Genomic DNA, 17,279 nt, shown 5'->3' on the forward strand with positions numbered 1-17,279 from the left:
CTCTGCAAAATGAAAGAGCTCGACCAGATTATCTCTGAAATCCTTCTAAGCTGTTATATCCTGCTTGTATACCACTTCTCAACTCAACAGTTTTCATTTGACTTTAAGAGAGCGCAATATTCAGCTATTATCCAGGGACTCTAGCTCACAATTGAAAAAGTCATAAAAATAAAATAAAATGATAAAGGTTTCACTAGCCATAGAATCTGTGTTTCCAGAACCCCAAACCTGGAGATTCACTTGGAGACACTCTCTAACGTAGGTTTTCTCATTGGCTGTTCTGGTGGCAGCCGGACTTTTACCGCTTGTTTTCACAACAACCTTGAGACTCCTTAGAGCAAATTGCAATGGCCAAGCATGCTATCCAGTTGGCTGTTAGGAAATCCAGATCTCTGGCCCCAGAGGAAAGTCCAACTCCTTAATTCCAGCCTGATGATGGGAAGGGAGTCATCAGGAGGTTAAGCGACTCAGGCAACGGGACAGAGAAAGCCAGCGTCTGCGACAGGATTCTGGACCATGAGTGCTCCCCTCTTCCGACAGCGTTCAGTTCCCCCAGCCACACTTCTTCCCTGAATGCTTTTTAATCTGGCATGATCCACAAATAAAGGAAATTGTGGTTTTCACATCATGATCGAGGTTATTTTTCCGCTGTGAATAATAAAAGCAGAGTGACCCATTCGACGCTTCGAAACATTCCCCTTCCAGCCCGCATTGTTTATTCCTCGGGCTTTCAACAGTTTTTATTTCAAGATGTCAGATTTTAACGCGTTTGCATAATTCTGCATTTTATTTCAGGACTCTCTGTCATAACCATTCATTTCCCCCTCACTAGCTAAGCTGCTGAAAAAGAAAACTGTGTTTCGAGGCCAGTCCAATCCTACAAGTTAAACGCTGGCAGGATCCCTCTTCCCTCTCTCCCCTGGGAGGATTAATTTGCTTCTTTTTTATTCTCAAAGTTTTATGATTCCAAATAAAGGATATAATGGTACTATTGAGAGTTGGGGAAATGTGGAAGATAAATAGTCTATGTGGGAACTGCTTAAAATGAGAATCGAAGTTTCGGGAAAGGGGGTGGGAGAAGCAAAGCCGGATTTATCATGTGAGTGTGGCCCATTAATGATAAAGGAAATTTCCTCCTTCTAATGAGTCTTGCCTTTATGGACTGAAGTGAGGGCAAATGGCTCCATTTGTGTCATAAATGTAAAGAAGCTGAAATCGTACTCCCAAGAATGTAATACGTTTAATTTTGAAGTTAGGGGAGCAGCCGTTAAAATGTGTGTGTGTGTGTGTGTGTGTGTGTGTGTGTGTGTGTGTGTGTGTTTTCTGGGCCCTGCAACAAGAAGGAGTCTGGGCTTTTAAACTCGTTTTCATTGCCTGAACACTGACACATTTAAGAAATATTCTAAAATCATCTGCAGGAAACTAATTGACCAAGGGGAGTGATTTGAATAAATTCTTTTGGTCAAGTTCACCCTGATTACCCTCCCAACTAGTGGGGGGCCATCTGGGTGATGATCCATTAATACCACTCTTTCAAGATTCGGATCAAAGAACTTTTCTGAAGGGCCCTTTGGAATTTTACAAAATAAATTGGGCAAATGTTATTAACCTCTAGGAGCTTATAATTATGGTCAAAGCAGTAGACATTTATTGACGAAGCACTGTGTGCAAAGTGGAGAAATAGGGCCAACCCAGGCATGATATCTGTCCTCGTGGAGCACACGGGCCATGGACAAGAAGGTGGTCCCCCTCATTAGTGCACCATCACATGCTGAGCCCCGGGTTCCTTCTGTTGCAAACAGTTCACAGCACATCTGAATGGACACAAAAGAACCGAGAGATAAAACACTGATTTTTCTTTTGAGATTATTAATTTAAGTAGGGGTGCTTTTTTTTTTTTTTTATGTTATGTTGTCACCATAGAGTACTTCATTAGTTTTTGATGTAGTGTTCCATGATTCATTGTTTGCATATGACACCCAGTGCTCTGCGCAATATGTGCCCTTCTCAATACCCAGAACCAGGCTGACACATCCCCCCACCCCTCCCCTCTGAAACCCTCCGTTTGACTCCTGGATACAACACTGATTTAATGTACATCCCATCCCATCCACATTGCTCACGTGCTCTTCTGGCTCCCCCACCTACCTTGAATTGAATCCAATCCCTTAACCACGACATTCAGGGTCCTGCATGCCCTTGGCCTTCCCTAGTTCTTTGATTGGATTTCTCACCAACAGCCCCCATCTCTCCCCAACTTGGTTCATACCCTTACCTCCCTCCAGGCCTCCTGATGTTTGTCAACCAATCCAAACCCAATCCTGTCCTCAGGATGGGGGAGAGGGAGGGGACCACCCCCCACCAAATGGAACATCAGCTTCTGAGCCACAGGGTTCCTCCATACTGTCCCCATCTGAGCTCCCTCCTCCATGATGCATTCCTGGACCACCCAACTTAAACCAGACCCCTCTTCACCTCCATTTTGTCCCTTCACTCCATTTGTTTCACTCTCTCATGGCTTTTATTACTCCCAGAAACATGCATCTTTACTCAATGATTTAGATATTTATTTTCTGTCTCTCCCCTTGCCTTACACAGAATGTCAACTCCACAAGACCTAGGAGTTTTCTAAGTAATTTACTGCAACATCCTTTGCACCAGGGAAGTCAGTGCCAGGCACTCAGTTAACATTATGTGAATTGATCAATCAATGAATCAATGACGATAAAAAGATCAAAGATAGGTCATTCTTAGCAAGGTACGGGGCAAGGAGCAATGAACAAGACAGGGATGAAGTTCAGGCAGGGAGAGCACAAGGGTACCTGCAGGGAACTAACAGAAATGTGCCTCGGTAGGTAGTTGGTGGTCTCAAAAGCTGCAGTTCAGTTTTCAGACTTTCAGACACATGACTCCTGACAATCAAAGTGGAAGATGGCAAAGGATTCGGGGGGCTCTGTCCCTCAAGATGTACACTGTTGATAAAGTGTATGCATCTCGGCATTATTTTTCTGACACATCCCATAAACATCTGCTGAAATGTTGCTCCCTGCAGCAATAGAGCCTCGATTTCTCATGCCAGAATTTGCAATATTCTTACAGAGAAAAGAGACCCTCAAGATAAATGGAGAGCCCTGAAAAGAACCACTTGTTCCTAAGCACAGATGAGAGAGGTTGCAACTTTAAGATGTGTGGTTTCTGTCCTCTGCACTGTGGCGGACAAGCCCATCTTTAAGTGTATCCAAAAATGTCAGCTGTCACATTTAAGGGCAGACATCCAGCCCCAGCCAGCCTGCAAAGGTGGGTGTGTTATCAGAAGGCCATCACAGAGCACTTAATGGACCTCCACTCCTAAATAAACATGGCAGGGGGATGTGGGGTGCAGCCTTATGTCCTGATTGTTTGTGTGTTCCTGTCAGACTAGTCAATTTCATTGGCCTGTGACATTACATTGACTTCCTGGAATATGAGATTGTACAGATCTGCCTTCGTGGGTACCAGTGGCTCAAGTGAGAATGGGTTAAGAAATCACAACTCAGAACCTGTATATAAAGCCCACAGCACAAGGAGATGGCCAGGACTCCGCTTGGGTGCAGGGAGATTTATCTCCCCTGGGTTAGACCATGACCCTGTGCTCCATCACCCCCCTTTCACACCAATAACAATGTTATCTCACTCCCTAAAGGGCCCACCAGATCTTATTTGAGGCCCTTTAAAATCTGGAGCCAGATTATTCTCCAAGAGTCTAAATGACATTTTAATTGCACTGGTCACTCCGAGGCACCATGTTAACTCCTTCAGGGGAAAGTGAAGTTTTACAAAGACAGACTCCATGTGACAGAATCTGGGATCCTGGATCTTGACACTCAAGTCTAAATGCCTGGCTGATCCAAGAGCACTAAATTCATGTCTCCATGGTCCCTCAGCCAGACTGGCTGAGAGGGAAACAACAATGTGTCTGCACTTGGGATGGAGGACCCCTGCCCCACAGGTGCCCTGGTGTCTGCCATGTTCCAGACTCCTTCCTGGCTTAAGTCTTTGTGCTCTTCACCCCACCTCTTTAGTTTTATCTAATGGTCATTATTTCTTGACATGAGTGAACAAATCAGGTCAAGTTTTAGGTATCACAAGGGGTGATCCTCAGTGTGCTAACATTCTTCCAGTCCAGACACCCTGGATCCATGAGAAACTTTTCAATTCCTATCTACTTTTCTCTCTGTCTATTGTGAAATCCCCACTCCAGACCCCCAGGGTGGCAGCAACAACTAATCAGGTCTTGCCCCAAACATGACATGCCCTGCACCTTCTAATATCTTTGCTCGTGTATCCCCTTCTGCCCACCAGCAAGGAAGGCATCCTTCTCATACTCAGCAGGATCATTGTACCAACCCCAAAGATTTCTCACTTCTGTGGCAACTCCTTATTTAGAGGAAACTCTCTCTCTCTCTCTCTCTCTCTCTCTCTCTCTCTCTCTTTAAGATTTTATTTATTTATTTGAGAGAAAGAGTGTGCATGAGCAAAGGGAGAGTCAGAGGGAAAGAGAGAAGTAGACTCCTGCTCAACAAGGAGCCCCAGGCAGGGCTCCATCCTAGGACCCTGGGATCTTGACCTGAGGCAAAGGCAGATGCTACCCAGGCACCCTTAGAGGAGACTTTTTTTAGAGTATCTCTACTAAAGGAGTGGAAGATGGCCCACTTCTGGTTGGGATCCTGGGTGCCAAGACCCTTTAGACATTGGAAGGATAGGCTCTTTTACTTCCCTTGATCAGCACTGCCTGCGATTTCCTTTCCTGTGCCCTTACTCTCTCTCTGGAAGGCATGCACAAGGTGATGCTGTCTGTGTCTAAGAGAGTCAAGACCTTTGCTCCCATTTTTTTCTTGAAACACAGCCTTCAAGCCTATCTCTCTTTGCCCCCATTTCCTAGAGGGCAGTATTTCTCTACTTACAGTAAAAACGAGAGTATGAGCATATGATAAAAGGTATCTCACCCTCTGCTCTCATTAGGGATATAAAAGGGCATGGTGGTGACTTCGGTTCACTGAGGAAAACTATTCTCCTTTAAAATGAGAAGAAAGTCCCATCCAACTGATACCAAATAGAAAAGAAAAAAAAAATTTAAGGAAACCCCTAAACCCATTTTTAGGAGAAATCTCCCAATATACAGACACTAATTTAAATCTAAAAACATACCAAAAACAAAAACAGAAACAAAAAGGGATGTGGGCCAGTGTGCAGGTGTTGCTTAAGATGGATACTATTAGGGTATGAATTTAAGTTATCATTTCCCGGAATATATGTTAAGACATTGTATATTTCTCAGATGCCTTAGGTTCTTCAGTCCAAAAGTCTAGAAGATGGTTATCTGAATAATGTGAAACAAATTCTATGTCAATCTCTCATCTTTACTAATATGCACTGTGAATTTCTGAGAGGGGGAACAGGGGCAAAGTTTCCTCAATGTTAATGACCAGGAGACCCTTTCTCTGAGGACTGGCTCAAGGGACTGCTGAGCCACAGAACAAGCATGAGGAAGCCTGCCTACAGAAACAGGGTCTCAGAAGTTGCCCACACTGCTCAAATTGCAGCCTTAGGCTTGAGGGCACAAAAGAAGCCTTTGTGGTCCTCAGAAGGCTCCATCCAGCTCCTTGAGAACCTGGACTAAAGTGTAAGGACAAAGCCCTTTCTGGAAATAAAGCATTTACTGGGCCATGCACATCTGCCTCCTTTGTGGGCCTCACAATGTGACCTCAGTAAGTCTTTCCTTACTCATGTAAGGAACATAACAAACATTAGGTGGGGGGGGGGGGGGGGGGGGGGAACAGGCATGCAAAGACATACGTCTCTTCTTGGAAAACTTTAAGGACAAGAAAGCAGAGGTTCAGACAGAAAAATGAAGCAAGGTAATATCACTGCTTTAAGCAAGGTTAGCACAGACTGCCTTAGGAATAACGGAGAAGCACCCATGTTTGAGTATCCAGAAAGACAGGAATAGCTTACCAACTGCTCAAGGGCAGTAGTGTTCCAGGCAGAGAAATGCCATACACATACATCTGTGATTCTCAACCAGATACAATTTTGCTTCCACAGGAGATATATATTTGGCAATATCTGGATACAGTTTTGATTGTAGTAGTGGAGAGGGGTTTGGCATGCTATTGGCTTCTAGGGGGCAGAGGCTAGGAATGTTGCTCAGCATCCCACAACCCACAGAGCAGCCCAATGACAAAGATTTATCCATCCTAAATATCAAAATAGTGTCAAGGCTGAGAAGCTCTGCCATTTGCAAAGCACAGGTTAACCCAGGGATCTGCAAGTGTCTGCTCTTGCCAGTTAGGGCTGTGAGAGACCCACCTCCCTCTCCCATCACTCCCAGACTGTAAAATCCTCAAAGGCACTGACTTACCCTTTTGGTGTTTATATTTCCAGGGCCTAGACTATAGTAAGCAGAAAATAAATGAATAAAAGGATGACAAGATGAGCAAGGATGACAAGAATGATACAGAGAACACAGGTATATCAAGTTCCAGAAGCAGTCAGACACATCCCCATAACATGGCAACTGAAATACCTGAAATGTATTATCTCCAGCTCTAGACAACAGAAGTCTGAAACCAAGGTTTTGGCACAAACCATCCCTCCCAGAAGCTCTGAAGGAGAATCTTTTTCTGTCTCTTCTGGTGAATCCAGATGCTTCTTGGCTTGTGGAAACAGAAGTCCAATCTTGGCATCCATCTTCCCCTGGGACTTCATTGGGCCTTCTCCTCTGTGTCTGCATCTTCTCCTCTTCTCTCTCTTATAAGGACATGTGCCGCTGAATTTAGCATCTTCTCTATTAATCCAAGATGATCTGATCTCAAGATCCTTAACTGAATTACATCTGCAAGGACCTTTTTCCAAATCAGGTCGCATTCACAGTTCCTGGGAGTGTGGACTTGAATGTAGCTTTTGGGAGCAGGAGACACAATTCAAGACACTCTACCAGAGGGTTACATGGCTGAAAGGTGGAACAAGGGAAATGTGCAATGAAAGGGAAGACTGGGTCTTCCACCTCGCTCATAATTTCTCCAAGGATTGGTCACTTCTGATTTCCACTTCAAAAGATGAAACATTAAGAGCATTTCATTTTGACATATAAAAATTTGCATACAGAATATATGAGTATAAAATATTTCCAATGCTAAAAGAGACTGTCAAAGAAAAAGCTCTGGGGAATCAACAAAACTCCTCTTAATTCTTATAATGTCCCTCAAATTCAAGTCCCTGAAATTTGCTCTGGGCAAAGATTCCATCTGTGCTGTTGGTGGAAAGCCTCATTTTCCTGGGAGTGGAGAGTAAAATTTGAGAAACTCTCTAAAAAGTTCTAGATGCCAAAAAGTAGCTCAGTTTGAGCCCAGTCCCCAAAATAAGGAACACTGGGCCTCTGTTTTAAAGTTGGCCCTGTCACCTTAAATTATCCCTACTTCTTGCCTTGACACAACCTTGAAATGCTGCTGTTCAGACATGGTTGCATCAGAACTACATCAGTGTGAGAGGGGCATATTTTTAAGTGACAGATCTAAGAAGCCAGTCCTCAGTGCTCTAAGTGAATATATTCTTTTAAAGATGGAAGTGATTCCTGGATTACTTTGTAATCCAGCATTTCTCAGTAACTTATGTAATAAATTCTCTGTGGATATGAAGACCTGGTCTTGGGATAAGCATGGTAATCCTGGAGCCATATTGGATAGCCATTAAGACAAGGGATTAAGGGTGCCTTTGAAAGCAATTCCAAGATCATGTCACCAAACCAAGTATGATTTTAGAGGAGGAGAGATTAATGACCAGTTTAACTGAGTTCCCCCTAGACAGCTTATTGGTAAAGATGAGACTCTCCCATTTTCTAGAAATACTCTGGTTCTTTGCTCCTCCAGAAGATGGAGGTTGAGTGGGAAGGTTTTCCACTCTGAATGGCTTTCAATGTAATAATACTTAATACTCCTTTTGGAAACAGTTTCCTCTTTTTCTGAATATTTTCATGGGACTGTAACCCATTTGTACATAAAATTGGTTGAAAGTGACATGTTGAAAAGTCCAGCAAACACTGCAGTGCACTCTATTTTCAAGGAATATAAAATTGGGCTCTGTCTGACACCTTGAGTGCGCTTGTGAAAACAGAATGTCACATCTCAAAGGGTTATTCTTGATAGTTTTTTAAAAAATAAAATAAAATAAAATAAACAGACCTCTCTAGGCAAACAGCCCCTTTGTATTCCAGTTTCCATGGAAATGCGAGCAATTGTACTTTTCAAGGCATGGTCTTTTTCACTTGATTTTTAAAGGTCTGGTGTAGGCAGCTGACTTAGAGACCCTCCAAATTCAGGAAATAATCTTTATCAAGACAGCATATGATATTTCAATAGATCCTAAAGATAGTACCCACACTGTAGGCCTAGTTGAAGAAAAGAAGATTTGTAATGGGATACAATTGGAGAAAGTGGAATTCATTTTTTTCCTGCCCAATACTCTCATGAGTCTCCATTTTATTTAATGTCCTTACTTTGAAAATTCCTTGACTTAAAAGATGAAACATATATTATTTGGAATCTTGCCTATAGAAGAATCCCTTACCTGACACTTACCTGCCCAGGAGGAACAGCTTAACCTCCCTCCCCTTGAGAGCAGGAGGTAGAGCATAGTGCCTCACTTCCATTGAATAGTGTAGAGAGCTATGAAGACAACTTTATAGTGGGGAAAATTGGTGGATATTACTTCAAACAAGTGATGGATGTTAATATCCCCAATGGTAACTCATGTTGTCCTCATGTCCTCCCTGACATGACATGATTAGAATCATACTTCATCTCAATGTGGTTTTGAAACTGACGGTTTTTGAGAGGAGGGGGTGGGAGGGTTAGGTGAGCCTAGTGGTGGGTATTAAAGAGGACACGTATTGCATGGAGCACTAGGTGTAGTGCATAAACAGTGAATCTTGGAACACTGAAAAAATAAAATACAATTTTTAAAAAAAGCAGCACACTTCATCTCAGTAGAATTTTTCCTACAAATGCAAACTCCCAATAAAATAATACCAAAAAATAATAAAAATAAAAGAAAGAACAAAAAAAATCAGATAAACCCTGAGGGACAGCAAATGACACTACAGATAAAGGACTGATATCCAAGATCTATAAAGAACATCTCAAACTCAGCACTCAAAAAAACAAATAATGCAGTCAAAAAATGGGCAGAAGATATGAACAGACAGTTCTCCAAAGACATGCAAATGGTTAACAGACACAGGAAAAAATGCTCAACATCACTAGCCATCAAGGAAATACAAATCAGAACCGTGATGAGATACCACCTTCCACCAATTAGAATGGCAAAAATTAACAGGAAACAACAAATGTTGGTGAGAACGTGGAGAAAAGGGAACCTCTTACACTGTTCGTGGGAATGCAGGCTGGTACAGGCATTCTGGAAAACAGTATGGAGGTTCCTCAGAAAGTTGAAAATAGAGCTAACCTATGATCCAGCAATTGCACTACTAAGTATTTACCCGCAAAGATACAGATGTAGTGAAAAGAAGGGACACATGCACCGCAAGGTTCATAACAGCAATGTCCACAATAGCCAAACTGTGGAAAGAGCCAAGATGCCCTTCCTGTTTTGTTCGTTTTTGCCATTCTAATTGGTGGAAGGTGGTATCTCATCATGGTTCTGATTTGTATTTCCTTGATGGCTAGTGATGTTGAGCATTTTTTCATGTATCTGTTAACCATTTGCATGTCTTCTTTGGAGAACTGTCTGTTCAACAGATAAAGAAGATGTGGTCCATATATACAATGGAATATTACTCAGCCATCTGAAAGGATGAATACCCACCATTTGCATGGACATGGATGGAACTGGAGAGGATTATGTTAAGTGATGTAAGTCAAGCAGAGAAAGACAATTATCATATGGTTTCACTCATGTGTGGAACATGAGCAATAATAGTACAGAGGACCATAAGGGAAGAGAGGGAAATCTGAAGGGAGAAATGAAAGAGGGAGAAGAACCGTGAGAGACTATGGACCCCTGGAAATAAACTGAGGGCTTCAGAGGGGAGGGGGTAAGGGAATGGGGTGATTGGGTGATGGGTATTATGGAGGGCACATGCTATGATGTGCACTGGGTATTATATGTAACTAATGAATCATTGAACACTATATCAAAAACTAATGATGTACTATACAGTGACTAAATAATAAAAAAAGAGAAGTCCCTGTGAGAAACTAGTAAATTCCAAATAAAATCTGTAGTTTATTGAATAGAATGGTATCAATGTGAATTATTCAACAACTGAACCATGCCTACCTATTCAAGATAAGGGAAAACAGGTATGGAGCATAAGGTAACTCTCTATACTATCTTTGCAACTCTCCTATAAATGTAAAATTATTTTAAAATTTAAAAGAACATCTTAAAAATAAAACAATTTAGCACACTTTCAAGATTAAAAAGAAAAAGAACAAAAAAAAATTAAAAATAAAAGAAAGTGCCATACTTTTGTATAATGAAATAGACTCATTTCAAGATGATGTAACTGAGATAGAATTAGAAAAGCAGAGAATTTAAAAGAGAGAAAAGAAAAGTAGGCAATAAATACAAAGGCATAGACAATGAAGCTGGATAGATGGGTCCAGATCTTAAAGGAAAAAAAATTGTATTGGTAAAGAATCCAGAACCAACAGGGAGATTATTTTCTATTGCCCATGACATGGGTCCTTAAACTATGATTGGAATTACGATCTTTGAGAAAGCTTTGAAAGCATCTAGATTTCTGGGGCCCACTTCCTCAATTCTAAATCAATGGATATAAGGTAGGATCAAGTCACACACATTTCGCAGAAACATGCTTGCCTTTCTGTGGTAAAGTACACAGACTCTGAAAGAAATGGAGTCTCTATCCACAACCTTTGAATCTTGGCTGGTAATGAACTTTAACCAACAGAATGCAATAGAAGTGATTCTGTGTAACTGTGATGATTAATTTTATGCATCAAATTAAATGGACCTTTATCTGATGACCAAAATCTTTGTAAGATGTAAAGGAGAAGACACACAGAGGAGGAAATGTGAAGACAAAGCAGAGATCTGGCTACAAACCAAGGAATACCAACACCAGAAGCTAGAAGAAGAAAGGAATTGATTATTCCTTAGAACCTCTGGAGGGAATATGGTCCTGTGGCGACCCAGATTTCAGATTTCTGGTCTCCAGAACTGTGAGAGAATAAGTAAGTCTATTGTTTTAAGACACCAGGTTTGTGGTAATTTGTTACTGTCATCATAGGAAACTGTAAAGAAAGAAACAACAGGCCCCAAATAGAGAGTCATTTGCTCCCCATAGCAACAGAGAAAAACTGACAGTTTCAACCTCTCCCAGGAATGAGACCTTTTAACATTCATCCTGGGAGCAACTGGGTAGCTCAGTCATTAAGCGTCTGCCTTTGGCTCAGGCCATGATCCCAGGGTCCTGGGATCAAGCCCTGCATTGGGCTCACTGCTCGGTGGGAAGCCTGCTTCTCCTACTCTCACTCCCCCTGCTTGTATTCCCTCTCTCACTGTCTCTCTTTGTCAAATAAATAAATAAAATCTTAAAAAAAAAAAATTCAACCTGAAATTTCCTGATCAGCACCGGTGAGGTCATCTGCACGTTATAAACCATCCTACCCTTCTCTTATCTCTGCCCCCTAAAAGATGACCTGGCCTGAAATTATGCTGGCTTTTCTTTTGCTAGTAACATCCTTGTCCCACCCTCCTGTCTATAAAAACCTTCCATTTTGTACAACTCCTCAGATCAGCTACTTGCTGGGTGGTATGCTGAGCCGTTCATGAATCACTTAATAAAGCCAATTAGATCTTCAAATTTACTGACTTGAATTTTGCTTTGTAACATAATGCAAACCCAAAGAGAAACATGAGCAAGATAGAAGAAGGAGGAGAAAATAGATCCTTCTATTAGAGAAATACAAGTCCCGTGATGACTGGAAAATGGAGCTCCGAGTAGGAATTAGAAAGGGAAGAGTCAGTTTGGGTAGGAGGAGCCAACAGTGCGAGAAGTCTTCAGGGCCACCAGGGGGAGTTTGAACTTACCTGAAGACAGCTACATGCTGTCACAGAATGTCACAGAAGACACAGGAGGGTGTAAGCACAAAGGCCTCAGGAAGAATCACTAGAAACCGAGCATCGCCCTCAGTCTGATATACTCACTGAGTCAGACATTAAGTGAAGAGCTTACCGACTAATGAGGAAGATGGATGTTAATAAAACAATAACACCAGGGAATGCACAGTGGCAGGGTGAAATAAGCCCTCTGAAAAGAATTGGTATTTGTGAGTTTCCCATCGGCCCTGAACCAGAGTGCAATACAGGGCCTCCCTGAGGAGTTTTACCACCATGTAGAGACACATCGCATGTTTTTTCTTTTAAAAACAAACACTAAGGAGGGTGTGATATTGTGACTTATTAGAAGAAATATATATATTTTGTCTTCATTCCCATTTCTGGCACAGGGCTCCTAAAGCCCTTGCAATTTCCTAAGTGATGACAGCAATAGAGGGGCCTTTTGTTACATTAATGAGTGACTTCTGGACCCCACCTAAGGATGGTCACTGGCTGCCAGGGGAACCAACAATGTGACTAGGGGGGTGGAATTTGTATTCCTACCCTGCTGACCTCCAGGGAGGGGAGAGCAGCAGGAGGTTGAATCAATCACAAATGGTCGAAGTTATAATCAGTTCTGTCTGTGTAATGAAGCTCCCCATAAAATCCCAAAAGGACTGGGTTTGGAGAGTTTCCAGATTGGTGAACCAGAATGCATCTGTGTGCCATTGTGCCAGGCCCCAAATTCCACCAGGACAGAAGCTCTTTGACTGAGGGGATCACATTATGTATCTCTTCATCTGGCTATTGATTCATATCTTTTGTAAAAAACAAGTCATCTAGTGAGGAAACAGTTTTCCTGACTTCTATGAGCCACTCAAGCAAATTAATTGAGGCCCGGGAGGGGTACATAACTATGCCTGATATGCAGCCAATCAGTCAGAAACACTGGGAACTGCCTGGACTTGTGACTGACATCTCAGTGAGGACAGTCTTGTGGGACGAAGCCCTTGCCCTGGAGAATCCAATGCTGTCTCCAGGTAAATGATGTTGGAAAGGAGTTGAATAGTAAAACACCCACCTGGAGTCAGAGAATTGCTTACAGGCCTAGGAAGACCCACACTAATCCTTTGGGATCAGGTACAGATCCTTCAGATGAAATTATCCTTTTCAGATGAAAAGGACCACAGTATATTTAAGGATGAACAATTTTAAAACCAGAATTCTAATGGTTTTTTTGGCAAGTTTATTTATTTATTTATTTATTTACTGTGTTATGTTAGTCACCATACAGTACATCATTAGTTTTTGATGTAGTGTTCCATGATTCACTGTTTGTGTATAACACCCAATGTTCCATGCAATCTGTATACTCCTTAACACTCATCACCAAGCTCACCCTCCTCATTCCCCCGCCTTCTAAAACCCTCTGTTCGTTTCCCGGAGTCCATAGTCTCTCGTGGTTCATCTCCCACTCCGATTTCTGCCCCCCTTCATTTTTCTCTTCTCCTAATGTCCTCCATGCTATTCCTTATGTTCCACAAGTAAATGAAACCATATGATAATTGACTTTCTCTGTTTGACTTATTTCACTCAGCATAATCTCCTCCAGTCCCACCCACGTTGATGCAAAAGTTGGGTATTCATCCTTTCTGATGACTCAGTAATATTTCATTGTGTATATAGACCACATCTTCTTTATTCATTCATCTGTTGAAGGGCATCTTGGCTCTTTCCACAGTTTGGCAGTTGTGGACATTGCTGCTATGAACATTGGGATACATATGGCCCTTCTTTTCGCTACATCTGTATCTTTGGGGTAAATATCCAGTAGTGCAATTACAGGGTCATAGGGTAGCTAGCTCTATTTTTAAATTTTTGAGGAACCTCCACACTGTTTTCCAAAGTGGCTGCACCAATTTGCACTCCCACCAACAGAGTAAGAGTGTTCCCCTTTCTCCACAACTTCTCCAGCATTTGTTGTTTCTTGCCTTGTCAATTTTTGCCATTCTAACTGGTATAAGGTCGTATCTCAATGTGTTTTTTATTTGAATTTCCCTGATGGCTATGATGATGAACAATTTTTCATGTGTCTCTTAGCCATTTTTATGTCTTCTTTGGAGAAGTGTCTGCTTGTGTCTTCTGCCCATTATGTTACTTGATTGTCTGTTTTTTGGGTGTTGAGTTTGAGAAGTTCTTTATAGATCTTGAATATAAGCTCTTTATCTGTAGTGTCATTTGCAAATATCTTCTCCCATTCCATGGGTTGTCTTTTTGTTTTGTTGACTGCTTCCTTTTCTGTGCAGAAGCTTTGTATCTTGATGAAGTCCCAAGAGTTCATTTTCATTTTTGTTCCCCTTGCCTTTGGAGACGTGTCTTAAAAGCTAATGCTGTGACCGATGTGGAAGAGGTTACTGCCTATGTTCTCCTCTAGGATTTTGATGAATTCCTGTTTTACATTGAGGTCTTTCATCTATTTAGAGTTTATCTTTATGTGTGGTGTAAGAGAATAGCCCAGTTTCATTCTTTTGTACAGAGCTGTCCAACTTTCTCAGCACCATTTATTAAAGAGACTTTTTTCCATTGGATATTTTTTCCTGATTTGTTGAAGATTATTTGACCATAGAATAGGGGATCCATATCTGGGATCTCTATTCTGTTCCATGGGTCTATGTGTCTGTTTTTGTGCCAGTACCATGCTATCTTGGTGATCACACTATATTACAAAGCTGTGATAACCAGGATTCTATTTTTAAAACCACACTGTTGCACACTTGCAGTTAGTAAGCTCCATGGTGATATCTGCATTATTAAACAGTACCATATTAGTCTATAAAATGGGAAATTCAAGGTTTAGTTTCACTGAAAAACTGTATCTTCCCAACTCCTAACCAGTAGGTACTAGGCCTGCCACAATAATAATAATGAAAGTTCAGTTGCCACTCAGTGAATCTGACCCTGAAAACATGTAAAATGAGGAAAGTCTTCTGTATTGAAATAATCTGGCCCCAACATTCTCTTGATTTGAGGTACCAGGTAATTTTCCATGCAGATTTGTCCTGAAAATCCAAAGGAAAAGTTCAAACAGGGACACGGTGTCTTTTTGGCCTAACCCTGCATGGATAGTTGCCTCAACCATACATTTTTTTATTGTCCAGTTCAGTTTTGAATAATTCAGCTGATGGGATTTTCAGTCCTGCCCATGGGCTGTGACTCATTCCACCATCAAATTAACAGCTCTTTTGGAAAATGTTTTTTCATGACTTGGCCAAAACTCCCATGGCTTAATTTCATCCCCTTTCTTCCCAGAGAAATTCTTTGAACAAGTCCAATGATTGCACACTTCAGAAGAGCCTTTATGTCTAGCCATGCAAATGCCTGATGAACCTATCGATTTCAGCTTCCCTCAGCACCACTAGGCTGATGCCTTCACCTTCCCTCCCTATCTGCATATCAACTCTTTCTCTGTTGCTAAAGCAGATTTACAGTATCTTGAAACATCGATTCACGTGATTATAAGTTATTTTGCAGAAGGAAAAGATGCAGAGAAGGGCAAGTCAGGATGCCTACACTCTCCCTTTGTCCCTTTAAGAACAGTCAGATGTTAGCCAAAGTGCTTTCCCTCTGGGATTCTTCATCTATAAGACTGCTGAGACCAGAATAAATAACATTATAGTCATGACATTCTACCTCCAAAACTGAAGAGCTCGGTCTACTCAGATCAATATGAAACTATAAAAAGATTATTTCCCAAAGTCAAGCAACAGGTGTTGCATAATACCAGGTTGAGTAAGAACACTTAGATGCAGAGATACAGGTTGCAGGGCACTAGATACAAAGGATGTGTGCATAGCGCATTAGGCAACAATTTTCTCAGTAATGGTGCCTAACAAGCCAACCCAAAAATAAGTGGCTACCATCAATATGGATGGAACCACAGCTGGAGCAACTCTGCTTTGTGCCTTGGGTGAGCTGGATTTAGCTGCAGGTAATATTCAGGTGATGTTCAGGCCTAGTATACCTCTCATGCACGTAGGGCATTCTCTTCCCATGGTGGCTACTGGAGCCCAGAGCCAAGCCAAACTACATAAAAACATTTAAAGTCTCTGCTTATATTTTGTCCTCTAACATTTCATTGGCCAAAATACACCATTTGTCCAAGTTCAAAATCCAAGGGGTTAATCAGTCTACTCTGCCCACAATTGGAGAGGAGAAAAGTAAATATTGCTGAATGATCATTCAAACCATCACATACAGCTCTCCATATATGTATGTGTGTGTGTGTGTGTGTGTGCATTGATTTGACTTCAAAATCAAATAAGACCAGTTTCTGGAATGCACATTTTTGGAGAAAAAGAAAGTCTTTAAGAGCTAATTAACTATCTTACAATTTTCATGTGACTAGGGATAATTACATAATAAAAGAATCTGATGAGAACTGACTCTGTGCCCGGCTCCACTCTGGGTTCTTTTCATTTGTTCACTTATTTAAAGGAACTATCATTTAAATATCTCAGATTGATCTCTTACCTCATGCCAAATACCCTGAACAGAATGGATCCTAAGATATATATATATATGAATGTATATATAAGGGGCACCTGGGTGGCTCAGTGGTTTGGGCTGCTGCCTTCGGCTCGGGTCATGATCTCAGGGTCCTGGGATCGAGCCCTGCATCGGGCTCTCTGCTCCACAGGAAGCCTGCTTCTCTCTCTCTCTCTCTCTCTCTCTCTCTCTCTGCCTGCCTCTCTGCCTACTTGTGATCTCTGTCTGTCAAATAAATAAATAAAATCTTAAAAAAAAAAAAGAATGTATATATAAGATCTATATCTATATCTATAGATAGATATCTGATTCAAAGCATTCAAAATGTTGGTCTAAAAACATTTTTCATTATTTGATCAGTTTAATCAGGATTTACTAAATATCTCTAAGTCTCAGTTTTCCCAACAAAGCCTAAAATAAAATTTTATTAATCATATGTTACAGATCAGGATAGTGAAGATTTGAAAAGATTGAATGACTGCTGAAAAATAAAGGGAGCAAAGATATGAACCCAGATACACCTGATGCCAAAGCCTATGGCTTTCCCACCATGCCATTATCCTGAGGTAACACTGAAAGCATGCCATAGTAAGTATTTAATTAAAGTTTAT

At 41.4% G+C, this 17,279-nt stretch overlaps 1 long non-coding RNA gene across 2 annotated transcripts in view; it reads right to left on the bottom strand.

Annotated features, from left to right (window-relative positions):
- Nucleotides 1-1,658: 1,658 nt before the first annotated feature.
- The window catches only part of LOC132015153 (uncharacterized), a 103,937-nt gene continuing 88,316 nt past the window's right edge, over nucleotides 1,659-17,279 (bottom strand). Inside the window, exon 5 of one of the 2 annotated variants that reach the window (XR_009403565.1) lies at nucleotides 1,659-1,814. This is a non-coding gene — a long non-coding RNA (uncharacterized LOC132015153). Of the gene's footprint in view, nucleotides 1,815-6,900; nucleotides 6,992-17,279 lie in introns of those variants that run through there. The other variant, XR_009403570.1, reaches the window with a different exon arrangement.

Source organism: Mustela nigripes, chromosome 1 (genome assembly GCF_022355385.1).
Source record: "Mustela nigripes isolate SB6536 chromosome 1, MUSNIG.SB6536, whole genome shotgun sequence".
In the NCBI taxonomy this organism is placed as follows: Eukaryota; Metazoa; Chordata; class Mammalia; order Carnivora; family Mustelidae; genus Mustela; species Mustela nigripes.